This window comes from Mustela putorius, unplaced genomic scaffold (genome assembly GCF_011764305.1).
Source record: "Mustela putorius furo isolate JIRA1106 unplaced genomic scaffold, ASM1176430v1.1 tig00000174_pilon_pilon_pilon, whole genome shotgun sequence".
Taxonomy (NCBI): Eukaryota; Metazoa; Chordata; class Mammalia; order Carnivora; family Mustelidae; genus Mustela; species Mustela putorius.
In genome coordinates, this window is record NW_025421304.1 from 14,563,432 (window position 1) to 14,579,062 (window position 15,631).

At 36.1% G+C, this 15,631-nt stretch overlaps 1 protein-coding gene across 9 annotated transcripts in view; it reads left to right on the forward strand.

The window, feature by feature from the left end:
- CHD9 (chromodomain helicase DNA binding protein 9) overlaps positions 1-15,631 on the forward strand; it is a 226,035-nt gene that overhangs the window by 56,931 nt on the left and 153,473 nt on the right. Inside the window, exon 2 of one of the 9 annotated variants that reach the window (XM_045076063.1) lies at positions 13,095-13,161. The exons of the other annotated variants lie outside the window; for them this stretch is intronic. The gene's annotated coding sequence lies outside the window, so the exon portion shown is untranslated. The remainder of the gene's footprint in view (positions 1-13,094; positions 13,162-15,631) is intronic. 9 annotated transcript variants of the gene reach the window in all.

Sequence of the window (15,631 nt, forward strand, 5' to 3'; positions counted from 1 at the left end):
TCCTAAGGACATGAGAAATAGCATTAGGGAAAATGTGCTGGTGTAACTGGTAAAACCTTCTTGGAAGAAGTTCTGATTGGAGAGAGTCAGAACTTTGTCACTTTACTCAGTGTATAGCTATAGTCAGATTTCTTAACCTCTGTGAACCCAAGTTTTCTTGAATTTATAGTTCTCCAAATCTGAATATTCCATTAGATCGGTCCTTTGAAATATAAAAGTTATATCTGGTTTTAGGTATAAAAAAAGGCAGAGGTTTTGAAACAAACAGTGGTAAGTTGGCCTTACCCTAAAAGAACCTTTTTAAAAGAATAAGCTCAAGTGGGCAGGTATGAATAAAGAAAGCAGTATTAAAGGAGAAAAAAAAAAAAACTCATGACAAGATTAGATTAATAAAATCCTAAAATTTTGAACTTGGAAGTATCTTTAGAGACTTGTTAACTCCAAATCCCATTTCTAATGTAACTGAATACCTTCTATAAGACATTAAACTAGACTGGCAGTTTACCTATGGAAACCAGGTAGAACTAAAGGAAGGGCTTACTGTATAAATTTAGGGTGTAGGAACTGGAGAAGCATTACAGACTTAGAGGTAAAATTCATTGTAGTTTCAGTAGTAAAATAAAAATTTTGGTACATTTGAAGATTATAGATACCCTGAAGGGTTATATGTGTTAATCACTCATATAAATGTAGTGGAAGAAAAAGTCAGTGAAATATGGAAGACAAAAATGAAATCTTAGGTTAAAGGATAAAGGAAAATTGAAATAATAGATCTACTGGGAAAATTCCATTATATATCAGTATAGTGAATACAGAACATTGGTAACACTATGGAAACTTAAGGCATTTGATTAGAGTGAAAATTAATCATGAAACTATTATTGTCATAAATGTTTGAAAAACTTTGAAAGCCAAAAAATTGGAATCAGAAGAGATTTATGGACACTGAGGAGACAGAATGATTTTGTTATAACCTTTTAAATGTCTTGTAGCTATTGTGGTCTTAGGGTGATTAACCCGTCTTAACTATTCAGATTACTTACATGATAGAAGACTTAGATTTTTTACACTTAACCTACTTTGTGAATATAAGTTGCCACATTCCAGTTTTATAACTGCCTTCTGACACTGTTTCCTTTTACTTGTTTGGGCTTCCCTCACATCCGTTCTACCCCTGAGTTTTACCAGTCTGTGAATACTCAGGTCAAATTCCACCTTGCGAATAAGATCATTTCTTGTCATTGTAGCCCTTAGGGATTTCTCCTTCCCATGAGACCATAGCATTACTATTTGTCTCACTTATTTGACATCACGTAAAACTTCCTGATCTTATCTCCACTGTATTTCTTTTAATTTTGTGGGAACACCTTTTGCTCTTCCCTTTTAGAAACAGTTGGAAAGCTGATTAAGTGATAAGGGAAAACTCAGAGAAGGGAAAGCCACTTTGAGCTGTAATTCATTCTCTGAACTCCAGGTCACTCACATCCATTTGTTTTAAACAGATTAATTTATTGATTCCTTTATTAATCAATTTATTATTTAACAATTTATTAAGTGATTCCTACCTTGTAGAATTTATAGTCTAATAGTGGAAACAGATAAGTAAATAACAGGGAAAGTAATTAGCAGGGAAACAGGGCAAGTAAATAACAAATGTAAAATTACAACTTGTAGAGAACTCAATAAAGGAAGAGACTAGACTGCTGTGGAAAAAAATGGGGATGATCGTAGATTGTGTGGTCAGAACGTCTCAGGTGGTGGTATTTAAGTGGAGACAAAAAATAAGCTAGATAGGGAAAGACTTTCTTGGAAAAGAAAATAATGTATGAAGGCAAGAAAGCTTAATAGGTTGGAAGAAATGAAGGAAGTTTAGGGCGGCAGGAGTATAATAATAGAGGAAAACCATGCAAGGTGAGAAATAGGCAGAGAGCAGATCATACAGGACCTTACAGGGCATTTTGAAGACCTGGATTTTACTAAGGATGTTGCAGTCAATCATTGAAGATTTTGACGTAGGGGAGTACTGTGCTTTAGATTTCAAGAATGACACTTTGGTTAAGAATGGATTAGAGAAAGGCAAGGATGAAAGCAAAGACTACTACCACACTTGTTGAGGTAAGATGATGACGGCTGGCACTAGGGTAGCAATATCATCTGATTTGATAGAGACAGAGAGGAGATGGGAATGGCAGGGGCATTGACAACTTCATGACGGATTAGATATTAAAGAGAAGATGTCAAAGTGACCTCCAGGTTCCCGACTTGAGGACCTAGAAAGATGATGGTGAGATTTACTGAGATGAACATGGGGAAAAGAAAAGGTTTGGCAAGAAATTAAGTTTTGAACACCATTCCCAGGCAAGACCTTGGGAAGGTAGAAGGCTGGGGGTGGGGGGCTACCTTTATCTGAATGATAGTGGTCTTCGTTGGAATAGGTGTAATTATGTATATGGCACCATATTACAACGTACTTATAAGGTGTGTTTTGCGATGAGCAGGCTTCATATTTGTGTTAGAAAAATTGGTAACTGAAATGATCTTTTTAACAATGCAGTTTTTGAAAGTATTTGTGAAGATTTTCTTAATACAGCTTTTATTAGATAAGTTTTGAGAAAAAATCTGTAGTATTAGATGGGTTTTGGTATTATTTGGGTGATGGTGCAGAATTCAGAAGTCTTACAATCTTGATTTTCTCAAGAAAGTTGGCACTCTTTAAAGTTACTAGCTTGTAGGCAGCCTGATATTATATTTATCATTTTTAATGAGGCATCTGGTGTTTATGGGTAAAAATTATAAGTGCAGGCCATTAAGAGCTATTTATCAAATAACTATAGATACTGATGTTTCTGTTATAATTTGTCATTAACTTAGCAAATATCTTTTTTTTTTACTGTACTTTTAAAACATTTTTTAACCAGTAATTTTAAATATTGTTATTGCTACAAAGGGACACAGTTGAAATCTGAAGAGAAAAAAAAGAAAGATTATTTTTCTTATTCAGTGGTCATTTCAGTTTGGTTTACCTGACTTAAGCAGCTACAGTATAAAGTGTATTAAATTTTATACTATTGGAAATCAATGGCTATGCTTCTGAATGATAACTGCTAATGTATCTTATTCTTTTATAAGAAAGAGGAAAAAAGGGGTGCCGGGTGGCTCAGTGGGTTAATCCTTTGCCTTCAGCTCAGGTCATGATCCCAAGATCCTGGGATTGAGCCCTGCATGGGGCCCTCTGCTTAGCAGGGAGCCTGCTTTGCCCCCCTCTCTCTCTGCCTGCCTCTCTGCCTACTTGGGAGCTCTGTACGTCAAATAAATAAAATCTTTAAAAAAAAAAAAAAGGAAAAAATGACTAGGATAATGGTTAGGTTTCGTGTATTTTACATAAAGTTTGTTTCATCTTAAAATTTTGTGCTTTATTACACATTACTAAGTAAATTCAAAGTTACTCTTTTTTTCATGGAATTAGCTGGAATTCAGTATATTTTTTTCCAGTTATGTTATCTTTTACAGTGTTTATCTTTAAAATGGCAATTAAATATTTATTCATTAAAAATTTTTCTTCAATCAAGGAACTGGAAAGCTTTCCCTAAAATAAATCTAGGGATTCAAGATTCTACATTTAGTGTACTTATTTAGTCCATTTTATAGATGAAGAAACTGAGCTACAGAGAAACTGAGTTGCCTCAGCTTTCTAGTTTTAGGGAATATATATTAGGGAATATATCAGGTTACATAAATTAGTGAATTCACTACATATCGAAATACAAGAATACACTTAGTTCTGATTTGGTGAATGTGTGTTCAGATCAGTAGTAAAGTTTACATAAATCATTTCAGAAACCATCCTATATTTACTTACCAATATTAATTTGAATGACGCACTCTAAATGGTGACTTAAAAATATTTACTTATGATTCATCTTGTTTCAGTTAGGTTCTTAATTTTTTGATAAGTTTCAGAAAAGTATATGTCATAAGTTTATAGCTCTATGATTTATTATAAAGTAAACATCTCTGTAACCACAACTTAGGTCAAGGAATAGAATGTTATCGGCAACCCCCAAGCTTCTCTCCTACTCCCTTCCAATCATCACTTCCTTTCACCCTCCCAGAGATGACCACCATGCTGACTTTGAAAATCATAGAGTAGTTTTGGCTGTGTTTGAACTTTATATAAGTGAAATTATATAGTATGTGTTCTTTTGCTTAATATTATATTTTATAATATTAGTAATATTTTTAAAAGATTTTATTTATTTATTTGTTTGTTATTTATTTATTTGACAGACAGATCACAAGTAGGGGGTGGGTAAGCAGGCTCCCTGCTGAGCAGAGAGCCTGATGCGGGGCTCGATCCCATGACCCTGAGATCATGACCTCAGCCAAAGGCAGAGGCTTAACCCACTGAGCCACCCAGGTGCCCCGAATATTAATAACATTATGAGACTAATCTGGTTTTGTTTTGTTTTTTTAATTTTTAAAGATTTTATTTATTTATTTATGTGAGAGAGAGATTGAGGGAACAAGTGGGAGATGGGAGAAGGGTCAGAGGGAGAACCAAACTCCCTGTGGAGCAGGGAGCCCAATACAGGACTCGATCCCAGGACCCTGGTGTCATGACCTGAGCCAAAGGTAGATACTTAACCCACTGAGTCACCCAGGTGCCCAATTTGTTTTTTTCCATGTAGAAGTAGTTCAGTCATTCTCATTGCTGTTGATTCTAATGTAGGATGAAAACATTTTCAGTTTGGAACTGTTGTAATACTGACTGATGAACATTTCTAACATTTCTGTACATGACTTTTGGTGTGCACACATTTCTGTGGCATATATATTTCTAGAAGTAGAAAAATTGGTCAAGGATATGCATATATTCAATTTTACCAGTAAAGCTATATCATTTTCCAGATTTGTTGTTCCAATTTATACTTGTTTTAGCAGTGTGTGAGAATGCCAGTTGCGTTATATTCAGTTATGTGGTTTGATTAAAATACCACTCTATAGTATTTGAAAAATCTTGTGTTCTTTTTTTAAAAACCTCCAAATATGAATTGATGGGCAGGTATTTCTACCTAGTAAAACATAAATGAGTACCTCTGTTATGCCTGTTGGATTATGGCATATTCAAACAAAGCATAGTTTTTTGTTTTCAAAGTTTTCAAATAAGAGATCTTTTCTCTATCCTTAAAAATGTTTGGTTTTGCAACACAGTGACTAGTACAGCATTTTAGGGGATATGGTTTGGAAAGAATGAAAAAAATAACATATCTAACTTAAGAAATCTTAAAGGAGACAGGAAAAAAAATTCAGCAAAATGAATATGGTAACTATTTGGGGACGTGTACATGGTACTTAGAAATAAGGCCCTGGGGAAGGAGGAGGAAAAGTATTATAAAGATGTATATCATTCCTGAGATGAATAGTGTTATATCAGAAATGGCCAAAGCTCGCAGGGCTACTAACAGGGTTATATATCATTATGTATATAGGGACCCAACGAATTGCTTTCCTGGTATATTCTTGGTCAGAGACCTCAAGGAAGGCAATGAAATGCTATACGGTCTCATTAAGGTAGTGAGAAATTGAGTTTTATATCTTTATTATATTCTAGTAGAAAGAAAAAATGTTTTAAATAATTTATAGTATTCCAGAAAAAGTGGAATTGAGTTTCTCAAGGATTTGAATGTGAAATCGCATCTTAGAAGATGTATTGAGGAAGATGTGTCAACATTTGACTGAATTCGAAATGCTAAGTAAATGGATTTGATAGAAATGAAGTCACTGCATAAAACCTTATGTCTATTAAACTACTTTAAATGAATCAGAAAGGCAAGGAAAGCTATAAGAAAGAAAATCCCAAGATAGTGTAGTGTCATAGAAGCTGAGAGAATTTTCAGAAGGCAGAGGGTTACTTGAACTGAATTCAGGAAACATTTCTACAGCTTTTGTGATAGGCCAAGCAGACTGGTAACTGGTACTGCAGATGAATAAGTCATGGGCCTTGTTCTTTAAGCATTCAGTGCCTAAATGGTGTATGTATCATAGATGGGAGATGCATGGATGATTGGAGGCTTCATATAGAAGATGGCATTTTTTAGTTCAGCTTCTGTCACTTTTGTTAGTGATGGCAAGTTTCTTAGTGGTCAGATGCAGGTTGAGAGAACATTTGGATTTGCCTAGGAGCTTTAGTCACCTTTGGAAGTATAGTTTCAGTAATTTTATCAGGGCAGAAAGTGAAGTGCAAGAGGTTAACGAGCAAGTGGGTATTTGATAAATGAAGACAGTTGATCACTTATTCTCAATATTTGTCACTGTATGGAAGGATAGACATAAGGTGATTTTGTGTGTGCGTTTTTGTTAAGGTAGGAGAGACCTACTGCCTAAAGTTAGAAGGGAAGCGGGTAATTGCAAAGGGATGATTAAAGATCCTAGACAGAGTTGGAATGTATGTGGGTGTAAGTTGCTTAAAAGCTAGATGGAATGGTATTAAGAGGCGAAAGGTTTATCTTTGGAAAAAAGTCATGCTTCCTCTTCTGAGAACAGCTAGAAGAAAAAGGATAGAAGCAAAGAGAGAAACATGCTTCTGAAAAGGTGACTGGCGAGTTTCAACTGGAAAATTCTTGGAAGAGTAAGTAAGAGGCAGGATTTTCCTGGGGTGAGATGGGGGTAGTTAGGATTGAAGGCTTAAGGAGATAGCCTAAAAGCATAGGGAAATGAATTTAAACACTTTCTAAGCAAAAACAAGGACCACCTTGTTTTAATACTGTGCCATCCATATAACAAATATTATAAATATGCAGAAATGTTAATTGAATTGGGCTGAGGTCTGGAGGTCACATTACATTGGTATTGTTAATAGAATATGGTAGGTTGAGTGAATTGAAAATGGTCACAAGGATATTGAAGCAATAGAGATTATTAGCAAAAGAATCGGAGGAGGTCTGGAGAAGCTTAATAGTCATGGGAGAGTTTGAATGACTCTTGGGAAATCAGAAATGAGATGACAGGTGTGAGAGGAAAAGCTGCATTTATTAAGTGCTTTCTATGTTTTAGGAACTTTGAGTGTATTTCTAAACTGTATATATTTCTAAACCATTCAAAAACCCTGCAAGTTAGGTGGTGGTAATCCGCCTGGGTCTCAATTTTTAATGTATTTCAAACTTTGGAAAATTGTGCATTTAAATCAATTTCCTGTTTTTAACATTAATTGAAATTTATTTAGTTATATAATATATATTTATACTTCATTTGGTTAGGGGTATGATTGATGTTCAGGACTGCTTCAGATAGACAGCTTGACCTGACTCATTAGCAACTGGGAAACTTAAAATCTGTTTTCAGCATCAGCCCAAAATTAGTTACGCTCAGTCGTCTTTTACCAAGAGTAGAGATGAGATTATGTTTTAAAGATTTCCCTTTCTGTGAGATGCAAAGCAAGACTAAATTAAATGTGAATGCCAACAAAGTAAATAATTGAATTTAGGAAATCACTATCTGCAAAGGGAGATGTTAATATAAACATTAAATGAGTGCTATTTGGTTTTCAGGTCTTTTAAAGCAAGGAGTCTTTTTTTTTTTTTTTAAGATTTTATTTTAAGTAATCTCTACACCCCATGTGGGGCTCATACTTAACAACCCTGAGATCAAGACTTGAGTGCTCTACCAACTGAGTCAGCCAGGCACCCCTGAATCCTTTGTTTTTTGAAAATCCTACTGTGAAATAATCCACATAAAGCACTGTGTAAATGGTTTTCAATCTGGGCTCTTTGGAGCACTGGGTAATCTTTAGCCACTGGAAGGAAGAGAGGGCTTTAGGCCTCACCTTCACCCATTTCCTCACCAATAAAAGATTTCTCCCTGAATATTCAGCTTTTATAGATCTTACAGATTTAGATTTTGAGTAGGATTTTCTCTCTCTCTCTCTCTTTTTTAAAAGACTTATTTATTTGACAGAGAGAGACACAGCAAGAGAGGGAACACAAGCAGGGGGAGTGGGAGAGGGAGAAGCAGGCTTCCCGCCGAGCAGGGAGCCCAATGTAGGGTTTGATCCCAGGACACTGGGATCATGACCTGAGCCAAAGGCAGACACTTAACAAACCACCCAGGGATCCCTCGAGTAGAGGCTGTGCCATTTTACATTACTAATAGCAATGTATGGGATTGCCAGTCTTTCCACATCCTTTCAAACACTTGTAATTTTTCATTTTAAAAATAATATTCTTAGTAGTTGAGAAGTGATATCTCATTGTGATTTTGATTTGCATTGTCCTAATGACTGCCATTGAGTATCTCTCTGTTTATTGGCCATTCCTGTATCTTCTTTGGATAAATGTGTAGTGAAGTCCTTGTCCATTTTTTTTTTAAGATTTTTATTTATTTATTTGACAGAGATCACAAGCAAGCAGAGAGGCAGGCAGAGAGAGAGGAGGAGGAAGCAGGCTCCCTGCCAAGCAGAGAGCCCGAGGCACGGCTTGATCCCAGGACCCTGGGACCATCATCCGAGCTGAAGGCAGAGGCTTTAACCCACTGAGCCACCCAGGCGCCCTGCTTTGTCCATTTTTAATTAAGTTGGGTTGTTTATAGTAGTGAGTTTATGGGAGTTCTTTATTAATTCTAGATATTAAACTTTTATCAGATATATTATTTGCATATTATTTTGTCCCATTCTGTGGGTTATCTTTTTGCTCTCTTGATAGTATTCTTTTGTGCACAAGTTTTTAATTTTTTGAAGCCCAATTTATGTTTTTTTTCTTTTGTTACCTGTGTTTTTTATGTATTTAAGAAACCGCTGCCAATCCAAAATCATGAAAATTTGCCCGTAAGTTTTCTTCTAATAGTGTTACAGTTTTAGCTTTTAAATTTAGATCTTTGATATATTTCTGTTGATTTTTTTTTTTAATGGTATAAGGTAAGAGCTCAGCTTTATTCTTTTGCAGGTGGCTATCTAGTTTTCCCAACATCAGCTGTAGAACAGACTGTTTTTTTTCCCTACTGAATGTTCTTGGCGCCCTTGTCAAAAATTAATTGACTACGTGAGGGTTTATTTCTGGGCTTTCTGTTCTGTTCGTCTCCTTAGGCCAATAACACTTTGTTTTGATTAATGTAGTTTTGTAGTAAGTTTTGAAAGTGGGAAGTGTGGGTATTCCAACTTTGTTCTTTTTCGAGATTGTTTTGGCTATTCATGATCCCTTTCAATTCTATATATTTAAAGATGAGTTTTTCTATATATGCAAAAAATCATTGGGATTTTTATAGGAATTGCATTGAACGTGTAGATTGCTTCGAGCAGTATTGTTGTCTTAACAATATTAAGTCTTTCGATGCATGTACACAGGATGTCTTTCCATTGATTTAGATCTACTTTAGTCCCTTTCAGTACTGTTTAAAAAAAAAAAAAAAGATTTTATTTATTTATTTGACAGAGAGAGATCGCAAGTGGGGAGGGGGTGGGGAGGAGAAGCAGGCTCCCTGCTGAGCAGAGAGCCAGATGCAGGGCTCGATCCCAGGACCCTGAGATCATGACCTAGCTGAAGACAGAGGCTTAACCCACTGAGCTACCCAGGCACCCCTCAGCACTGTTTTGTCTTCAAAATGATCTAGTTTTCAGTGTATACATCTTACATGTGATCCATTAAATTTATTCCTATTATTTATTTTTAAGATTTATTTATTTGAGAGAGAGTGAGTGAGAGAGAGCATGAGAGGGGGGAAGGTCAGAGGGAGAAGCAGACTCCCTGTGGAGCTGGGAGCCGGATGCGGGACTTGATCCTGGGATTCCAGGATTACAAGCTGAGTCAAAAACAGTCGCTTAACCAATAGAGCCACCCAGGTGCCCAATTTTTATTTTTTTTAATACTATTGTAAATGGAATTGTTTTTTTAAATTTCCTTTCCGGAATGTTGATTTGCTGTCTTAAAGAAGTGCAACTGATTTTTCTGAAATTATCCTAGAATTTTGTTGAATTTGTTTATTAGCTTTAGCAGTTTACATGCATGTGCGTGTGTGTTATTTACAGTATTCTGCATATAAGATCATGTTATCTGTGAACAAGATAGTTGTACTTCTTCCTTTCTAACTTAGATGTCCTTTATTTTTCCTTTCTTGCCTATTTTCTCTGGCTGGATTTTTCAGTACTATATTGGATAGAAGCGGTGAGGGTGGGAATCCTTGACTTGTTCCTGATCTTGGGACAAAAGCTTTCATTCTCTTACCATTGAGTTTGATGTTAGCTTTAAGTTGTTCATACATGGCCTTTCTTTTCCTGTTTTAGTCAGTATTCTTTTTTTTTTTTTAAGATTTTATTTATTTATTTGACAGAGATCACAAGTAGGCAGAGAGGCAGAGAGAGAGAGAGGGAAGAAGCAGGCTCCCTGCTGAGCAGAGAGCCTGATGCAGGGCTCGATCCCTCTACCCTGGGATAATGACCTGAGCTGAAGGCAGAGGCTTAACCCACTGAGTCACCCAGGCGCCCCTTTAGTCAGTATTCTAATCATAAAAGGGTTTGGAAGGGCATTAGATTTTGTCAAGTGCTTTTTTTTTTTGCATCACCTGATATGATATGCTTTTACCTTTATTAATATAGTATGTTACATAGATTGGCTTTTGTATGTTAATTACTTTTACATGCCTAGGATAATTTCCACTTGTTCATATAATATACTCTATGTGTACATATATGTATATGTATAATATGCTGCTGGATTTGGTCTGCTAGTATTTTCTTGACAATTTCTGCATCTGTATTCATAAGAGATATTAGTCTTTAGTGTCTTGTGTTTTTGGTTTGGGGTTTTTTCCCTTGTAATGTCTTTGGCTTCATTATCAGGGTAATGTTAGCTTCACAAAATGAGTTATAGAGTACTTCTGATCTTTCACTTTTGTGGAAGAATTTGAGAGTCATTGGTGTCAATTCTTTAAATATTTGGTAGACTTCATCATGAAAACTATCTGGTCCTGGGCTTTTCTTTGTTGGGTGTTTTTTTTTTTTTTTTAAAGATTTTATTTATTTATTTGACAGAGAGAGATCACAAGCAGGCAGAGAGGCAGGCAGAGAGAGAGAGGCTCGATCCCAGGACCCTGAAATAATGACCTGAGCTGAAGGCAGCGGCCCAACCCACTGAGCCACCCAGGCGCCCTTGTTGGGTGGTTTTTGAAGACAGATTCAATCTTACTTGCTTTAGGTCTATTTATATTTTCTACTTATTTTCTTATCAATTTTGGTAGCTTATGTGACATACAGTTTTTCAGTTTCATCTAGGTTTATCCAATTTGTTGGTGCAGTTCATATTGTTCTTACAATAGTATTCTTCTATCAAAAGGACTTACTGTGGGTACCTGGGTGCTCAGTGGGTTAAACCACTGCCTTCGGCTCAGGTCATGATCTCGGGGTCCTGGGATTGAGTTTCCGCATCAGGCTCTCTGCTCAGCAGGGAGCCTGCTTTTCTCTCCCTCTCTCTCTCACTCTCTCTCTCTCTCTGCCTGCCTCTCTGCCTACTTGTGATCTCTGTCTGTCAAACAAATAAACAAAATCTTAAAAAAAAAAAAAAAAAAGGACTTACTATGCCTATATAAAAAGAGCTTATAAGGTCCTTATATAGACTTGTAAAGTCTATATTGTAAAGTAAAAGTATATATATATATCTTTTTTTTAAAGATTTTTAAATTTTATTTATTTGACAGACAGAGATCACAAGTAGGCAGAGAGGCAGGCAGAGATAGAGGAGGAAGCAGGCTCCCTACTGAGCAGAGCCGGAAGCGGGGCTCGATCCCAGGACCCTGGGGCCATGACCTGAGGCTTTAACCCACTGAGTCACCCAGGCACCCCAGTAAAAGTATATATTAATATCCTCTTTTGATCCTGTTTTTAGTAATTTGGATCTTCTCCTAGACAGTCTAGTTAAAGATTTCTGAATTTTGTTGATTTTCTCAGAGAACTAATGTTAGATTTCATTGATTTTGCTCTATTGTCTTTTTCTTTATTTCATTTCTCTACACTCTAATCTTCATTACTTCTTTTCTTCTCCTTCCTTTGGACCTAGTTTGCTCATTTCCTTAAGGTGTACAGTTAGGTTAGCAATTAGATTTTTTTGTAATGTAATTGTTTACAAGCATGAGTTTCTCTTAGAGCATTGTTTTTGCTTTATCTCGTAAGCTTTACTATGTTGTATTTTCAGTTTTATTCATCTGAGGGAATTTTGTAGTATCTCTTTTTATTTTTTAGATAGGATTTTTCACATTTCATTAAGCTGGAAATATTTTGTTTGTAGTTTTGAAAAGAGAAACTGTAGCGGAGACCTAATTCTTCAAGAATTTGAAGGTTGTCATAATTAAGTTTATTTAAACAGTCACGAATTAGATGTCTAGGAAGGCAGGAAGAAAAGTGAATTTTTAAAAAAACTTTTTAACAGGTATTAAATATACCTTAACAGGAGTTGTTCTAGAAATTCAGATACCTTTTTTCTTTTTTTTTTTTTTTTAAATGAAGAAATGGTGAATTCAAGTTTGCCAGCTTTTTATTTTGCCAAATAAAGATATTCTTTTAAATGACATATATCTCCTATTGTTATCATTTTAGTCATAAAAAATGTTTCTGGGTACAACTTAGGTGTTTTGGTCACTGTCAATGAGAGAGTTTCTATTTGCCATCTTAAAATAACTAAATGTTTATAACCACCAGTGATAAGATTTTACCACAATAAAAATGTTAGTCAAGCCAGAGAAGAAATTTTAAACCGTGAAATAGCTCCCTTTTGCCTCTAGGATAAAGTCCAGATTTCTTAACATGGCTAATTTAAAGCCTTGGATATCTGACCTCTGCCTGCCTAGGCATCTCTGGCTAGTAGTATGCTCTAGCCACACTAGTCTATTAAGTAGTTCCTGAAATGCTATGTCCTCCCTCACCTCTGGGCATATCTTGCAGTGTTCTCACTGTGCTCTTACCAGTTTTAGGGATAATTCGAGAGAGTGATGGGATTATAAAAGACTTGTTTCCTATCCTAATAGGGATTACCGCTTCCTTTATTTAGTGCTTTCTAATCCCCCTTTGAGGCAGACAGGACTGTAGTTAATAGTTTGTGTTGTTTTTTTTTTCCCAGATGAAAACAAATCATATGTGATCTTCTCAAAGTCCTACAGCTAGAAGGTAGAAGAGCCAGGACTCAGGTCTATGTTTTGTTTTGTTTTTATTTAAGTATCCTGTTCTTTCTAATTCCTATGCAGACATTCACTGATTTAGCAAAAATTTATTGTGTGCCTGCTATGCCAGACAACATACTAAGGAAATAAAGAGGACAACGGTGTTCCTTTTTTCCCCCAGGCCATACAGCCTAGTGGAGAGAAAAGAAAAATATAATTCTTACTATAATGGAGTGTTATTTGTAGTATGGACAGGTTATAAGACAGACAGTTGAGTCAGAAGAAGCCTTCTATAGGAGGTGAATCCCAAACTGAATTTTCCCCAAGTATAAATTTGAAATAGCTATGGGTAATTCATAAACAAAGTAAAAAGTAATGTAACACAAATTTAATACTGCGCAGAAATCCTGAAGGGATGACTAATAGAAAGCTGAATAATTTGGTAGGACTCAGTGCTGCTCATATTAAATGGGATGAAACTCTTGAATGTGTTGAGCTTACTGGGAAGCCTAATTCATTTAGTAGAAATATACTGAGGGATTTATTTGGAAAATATAGAGATGTCTTGAAAAAAAAAAGCAACTATTAGACATTCAGGAAGTCAATTTACCTCTGAAGTAAGTTTATATGTGTATTATATACACATATAATATATATATATATATATAAATCCTGTTTGGGAACACAGTCAATGATTTTATTTTTTCTCTGAAGGCCCAGTTCAAATGTTGCCTCATCTCTATGCCTTTACTCATCTTTTCCAGAAATAATTAATTGCCACCTAATATAACATTGTGCCGTGTATGCATCTCTGCCAAGGCATGCATCTCTGCTTGTTTACGTGTTTTCTTCCCCTCTGCATTATGGACTTTGGGAAGGCTAGAGTTCTGTCCCATTGATGTACAATCCTCATGTCATTGGCATCAATAAATGTAGAAATGAAGATCGAGAAGTAGTTTTACTTTGATTCTAAATACTTGTCTCAACCTTAAAAGAATTCTGTCCTCCATATATTTTATTTTACTGTACTGGATTGAGAAGGTCCCTACAGCAGTACTCCAGCTTACATTTCTGCCTTTACTTTTTACTCTTCCCCGTTTGCATGCCCATGGCAGTACTCATCCCTTTCCCTGAATACGTACTTCCTCCCTCCCTTGGGGCCGTTTCTTTTTTTTTTTTTTTTTAAGATTTATTTGACAGACAGAGATCACAAGTAGGCAGAGAGGCAGGCAGAGAGAGAGAGAGAGAGAAAGAGGGAAGCAGGCTTCCTGCGGAGCAGAGAGCCCGATGCGGAGCTCAATCCCAGGACCCTGAGATCATGACCCGAGCCGAAGGCAGCAGCCCAAACCACTGAGCCACCCAGGCGCCCCTTGGGGCCGTTTCTTTATTCCTGAAGCTTTTCCTGAATAACTTGCTAAGTATGCTCTCTTCTCTTTATAAATTATCTTAACTTGCTAAGTATGCTCTCTTCTCTTTATAAATTATCTTATAGATGAGCTTGTACCTCTCTTAGACAGTTACCGTATTTTATTCAATATATGATGTGCTTTTCTTGTGCATTACCCCCTGCCTCCTGCGTTTAGATTCTGAACTTCCTGAGGGCAGAAACTTCAGTTTCTGCAGCGTTGCTTTGGATATAACGGATAGATAGTCCATAAGTATTTGCTTAATGAAATAGCAAGTTAAAATTAGATTGACATGATATTTTCATCAAGTTAGAAAATGCTACCTTTGGGACACCTGGGTGGCTCAGTTGGTTGGACAACTGCCTTCGGCTCAGGTCATGATCCCGAGTCCCGGGATCGAGTCCCACATCGGGCTCCCAGTTCCGTGGGGAGTCAGCTTCTCCCTCTGACCTTCTCCTTGCTCATGCTTTCTCTCACTGTCTCTCTCAAATGAATAAATAAAATCTTAAAAAAAAAAAAAAAAGAAAATGCTACCTTTACAGAATGAATTACAGCAATAGATCTTCAAGTGGAACTTACATGAGCATTGTGTCATTTGTAGAATGAACTGTTCAAATAGAAAACATGGCTTATGAGATTTTACAACTCTCATAAACTCTTGAATGTTAAAAAAATAATGTAAAAAAATATTTTTTTGTAATTTGCCTTTAGTCTCTATTTGTACTTTTTTTTTTTTTTTAAGATCTTATTTATTTATTTGAGAGAGAGGGAGAGAGAACACAGAGTGAGAGGAAGAAGCAGACTCTCCTCTGGGTAGACAGCCTGATATGGGACTCCATCCCAAGATCCCGGCACCATGACCTGAGCCCAGGGCAGACGCTTAACCAAGTGAGGCACTCAGGCGCCCAATCTCTATTTTTATAACTAAAGTCAACTATTTACAAATATCTTTTCACATATGGAATGTGTATCTTCATAATATAGTGTTGGTATCTATATTCATTTTCTTAATCATTAGATGTTCCTCTTATGTACTGACTTTTAGCAAAGCACAAGTAACATGTATTGATAATCTTCTATTTACATGTCAA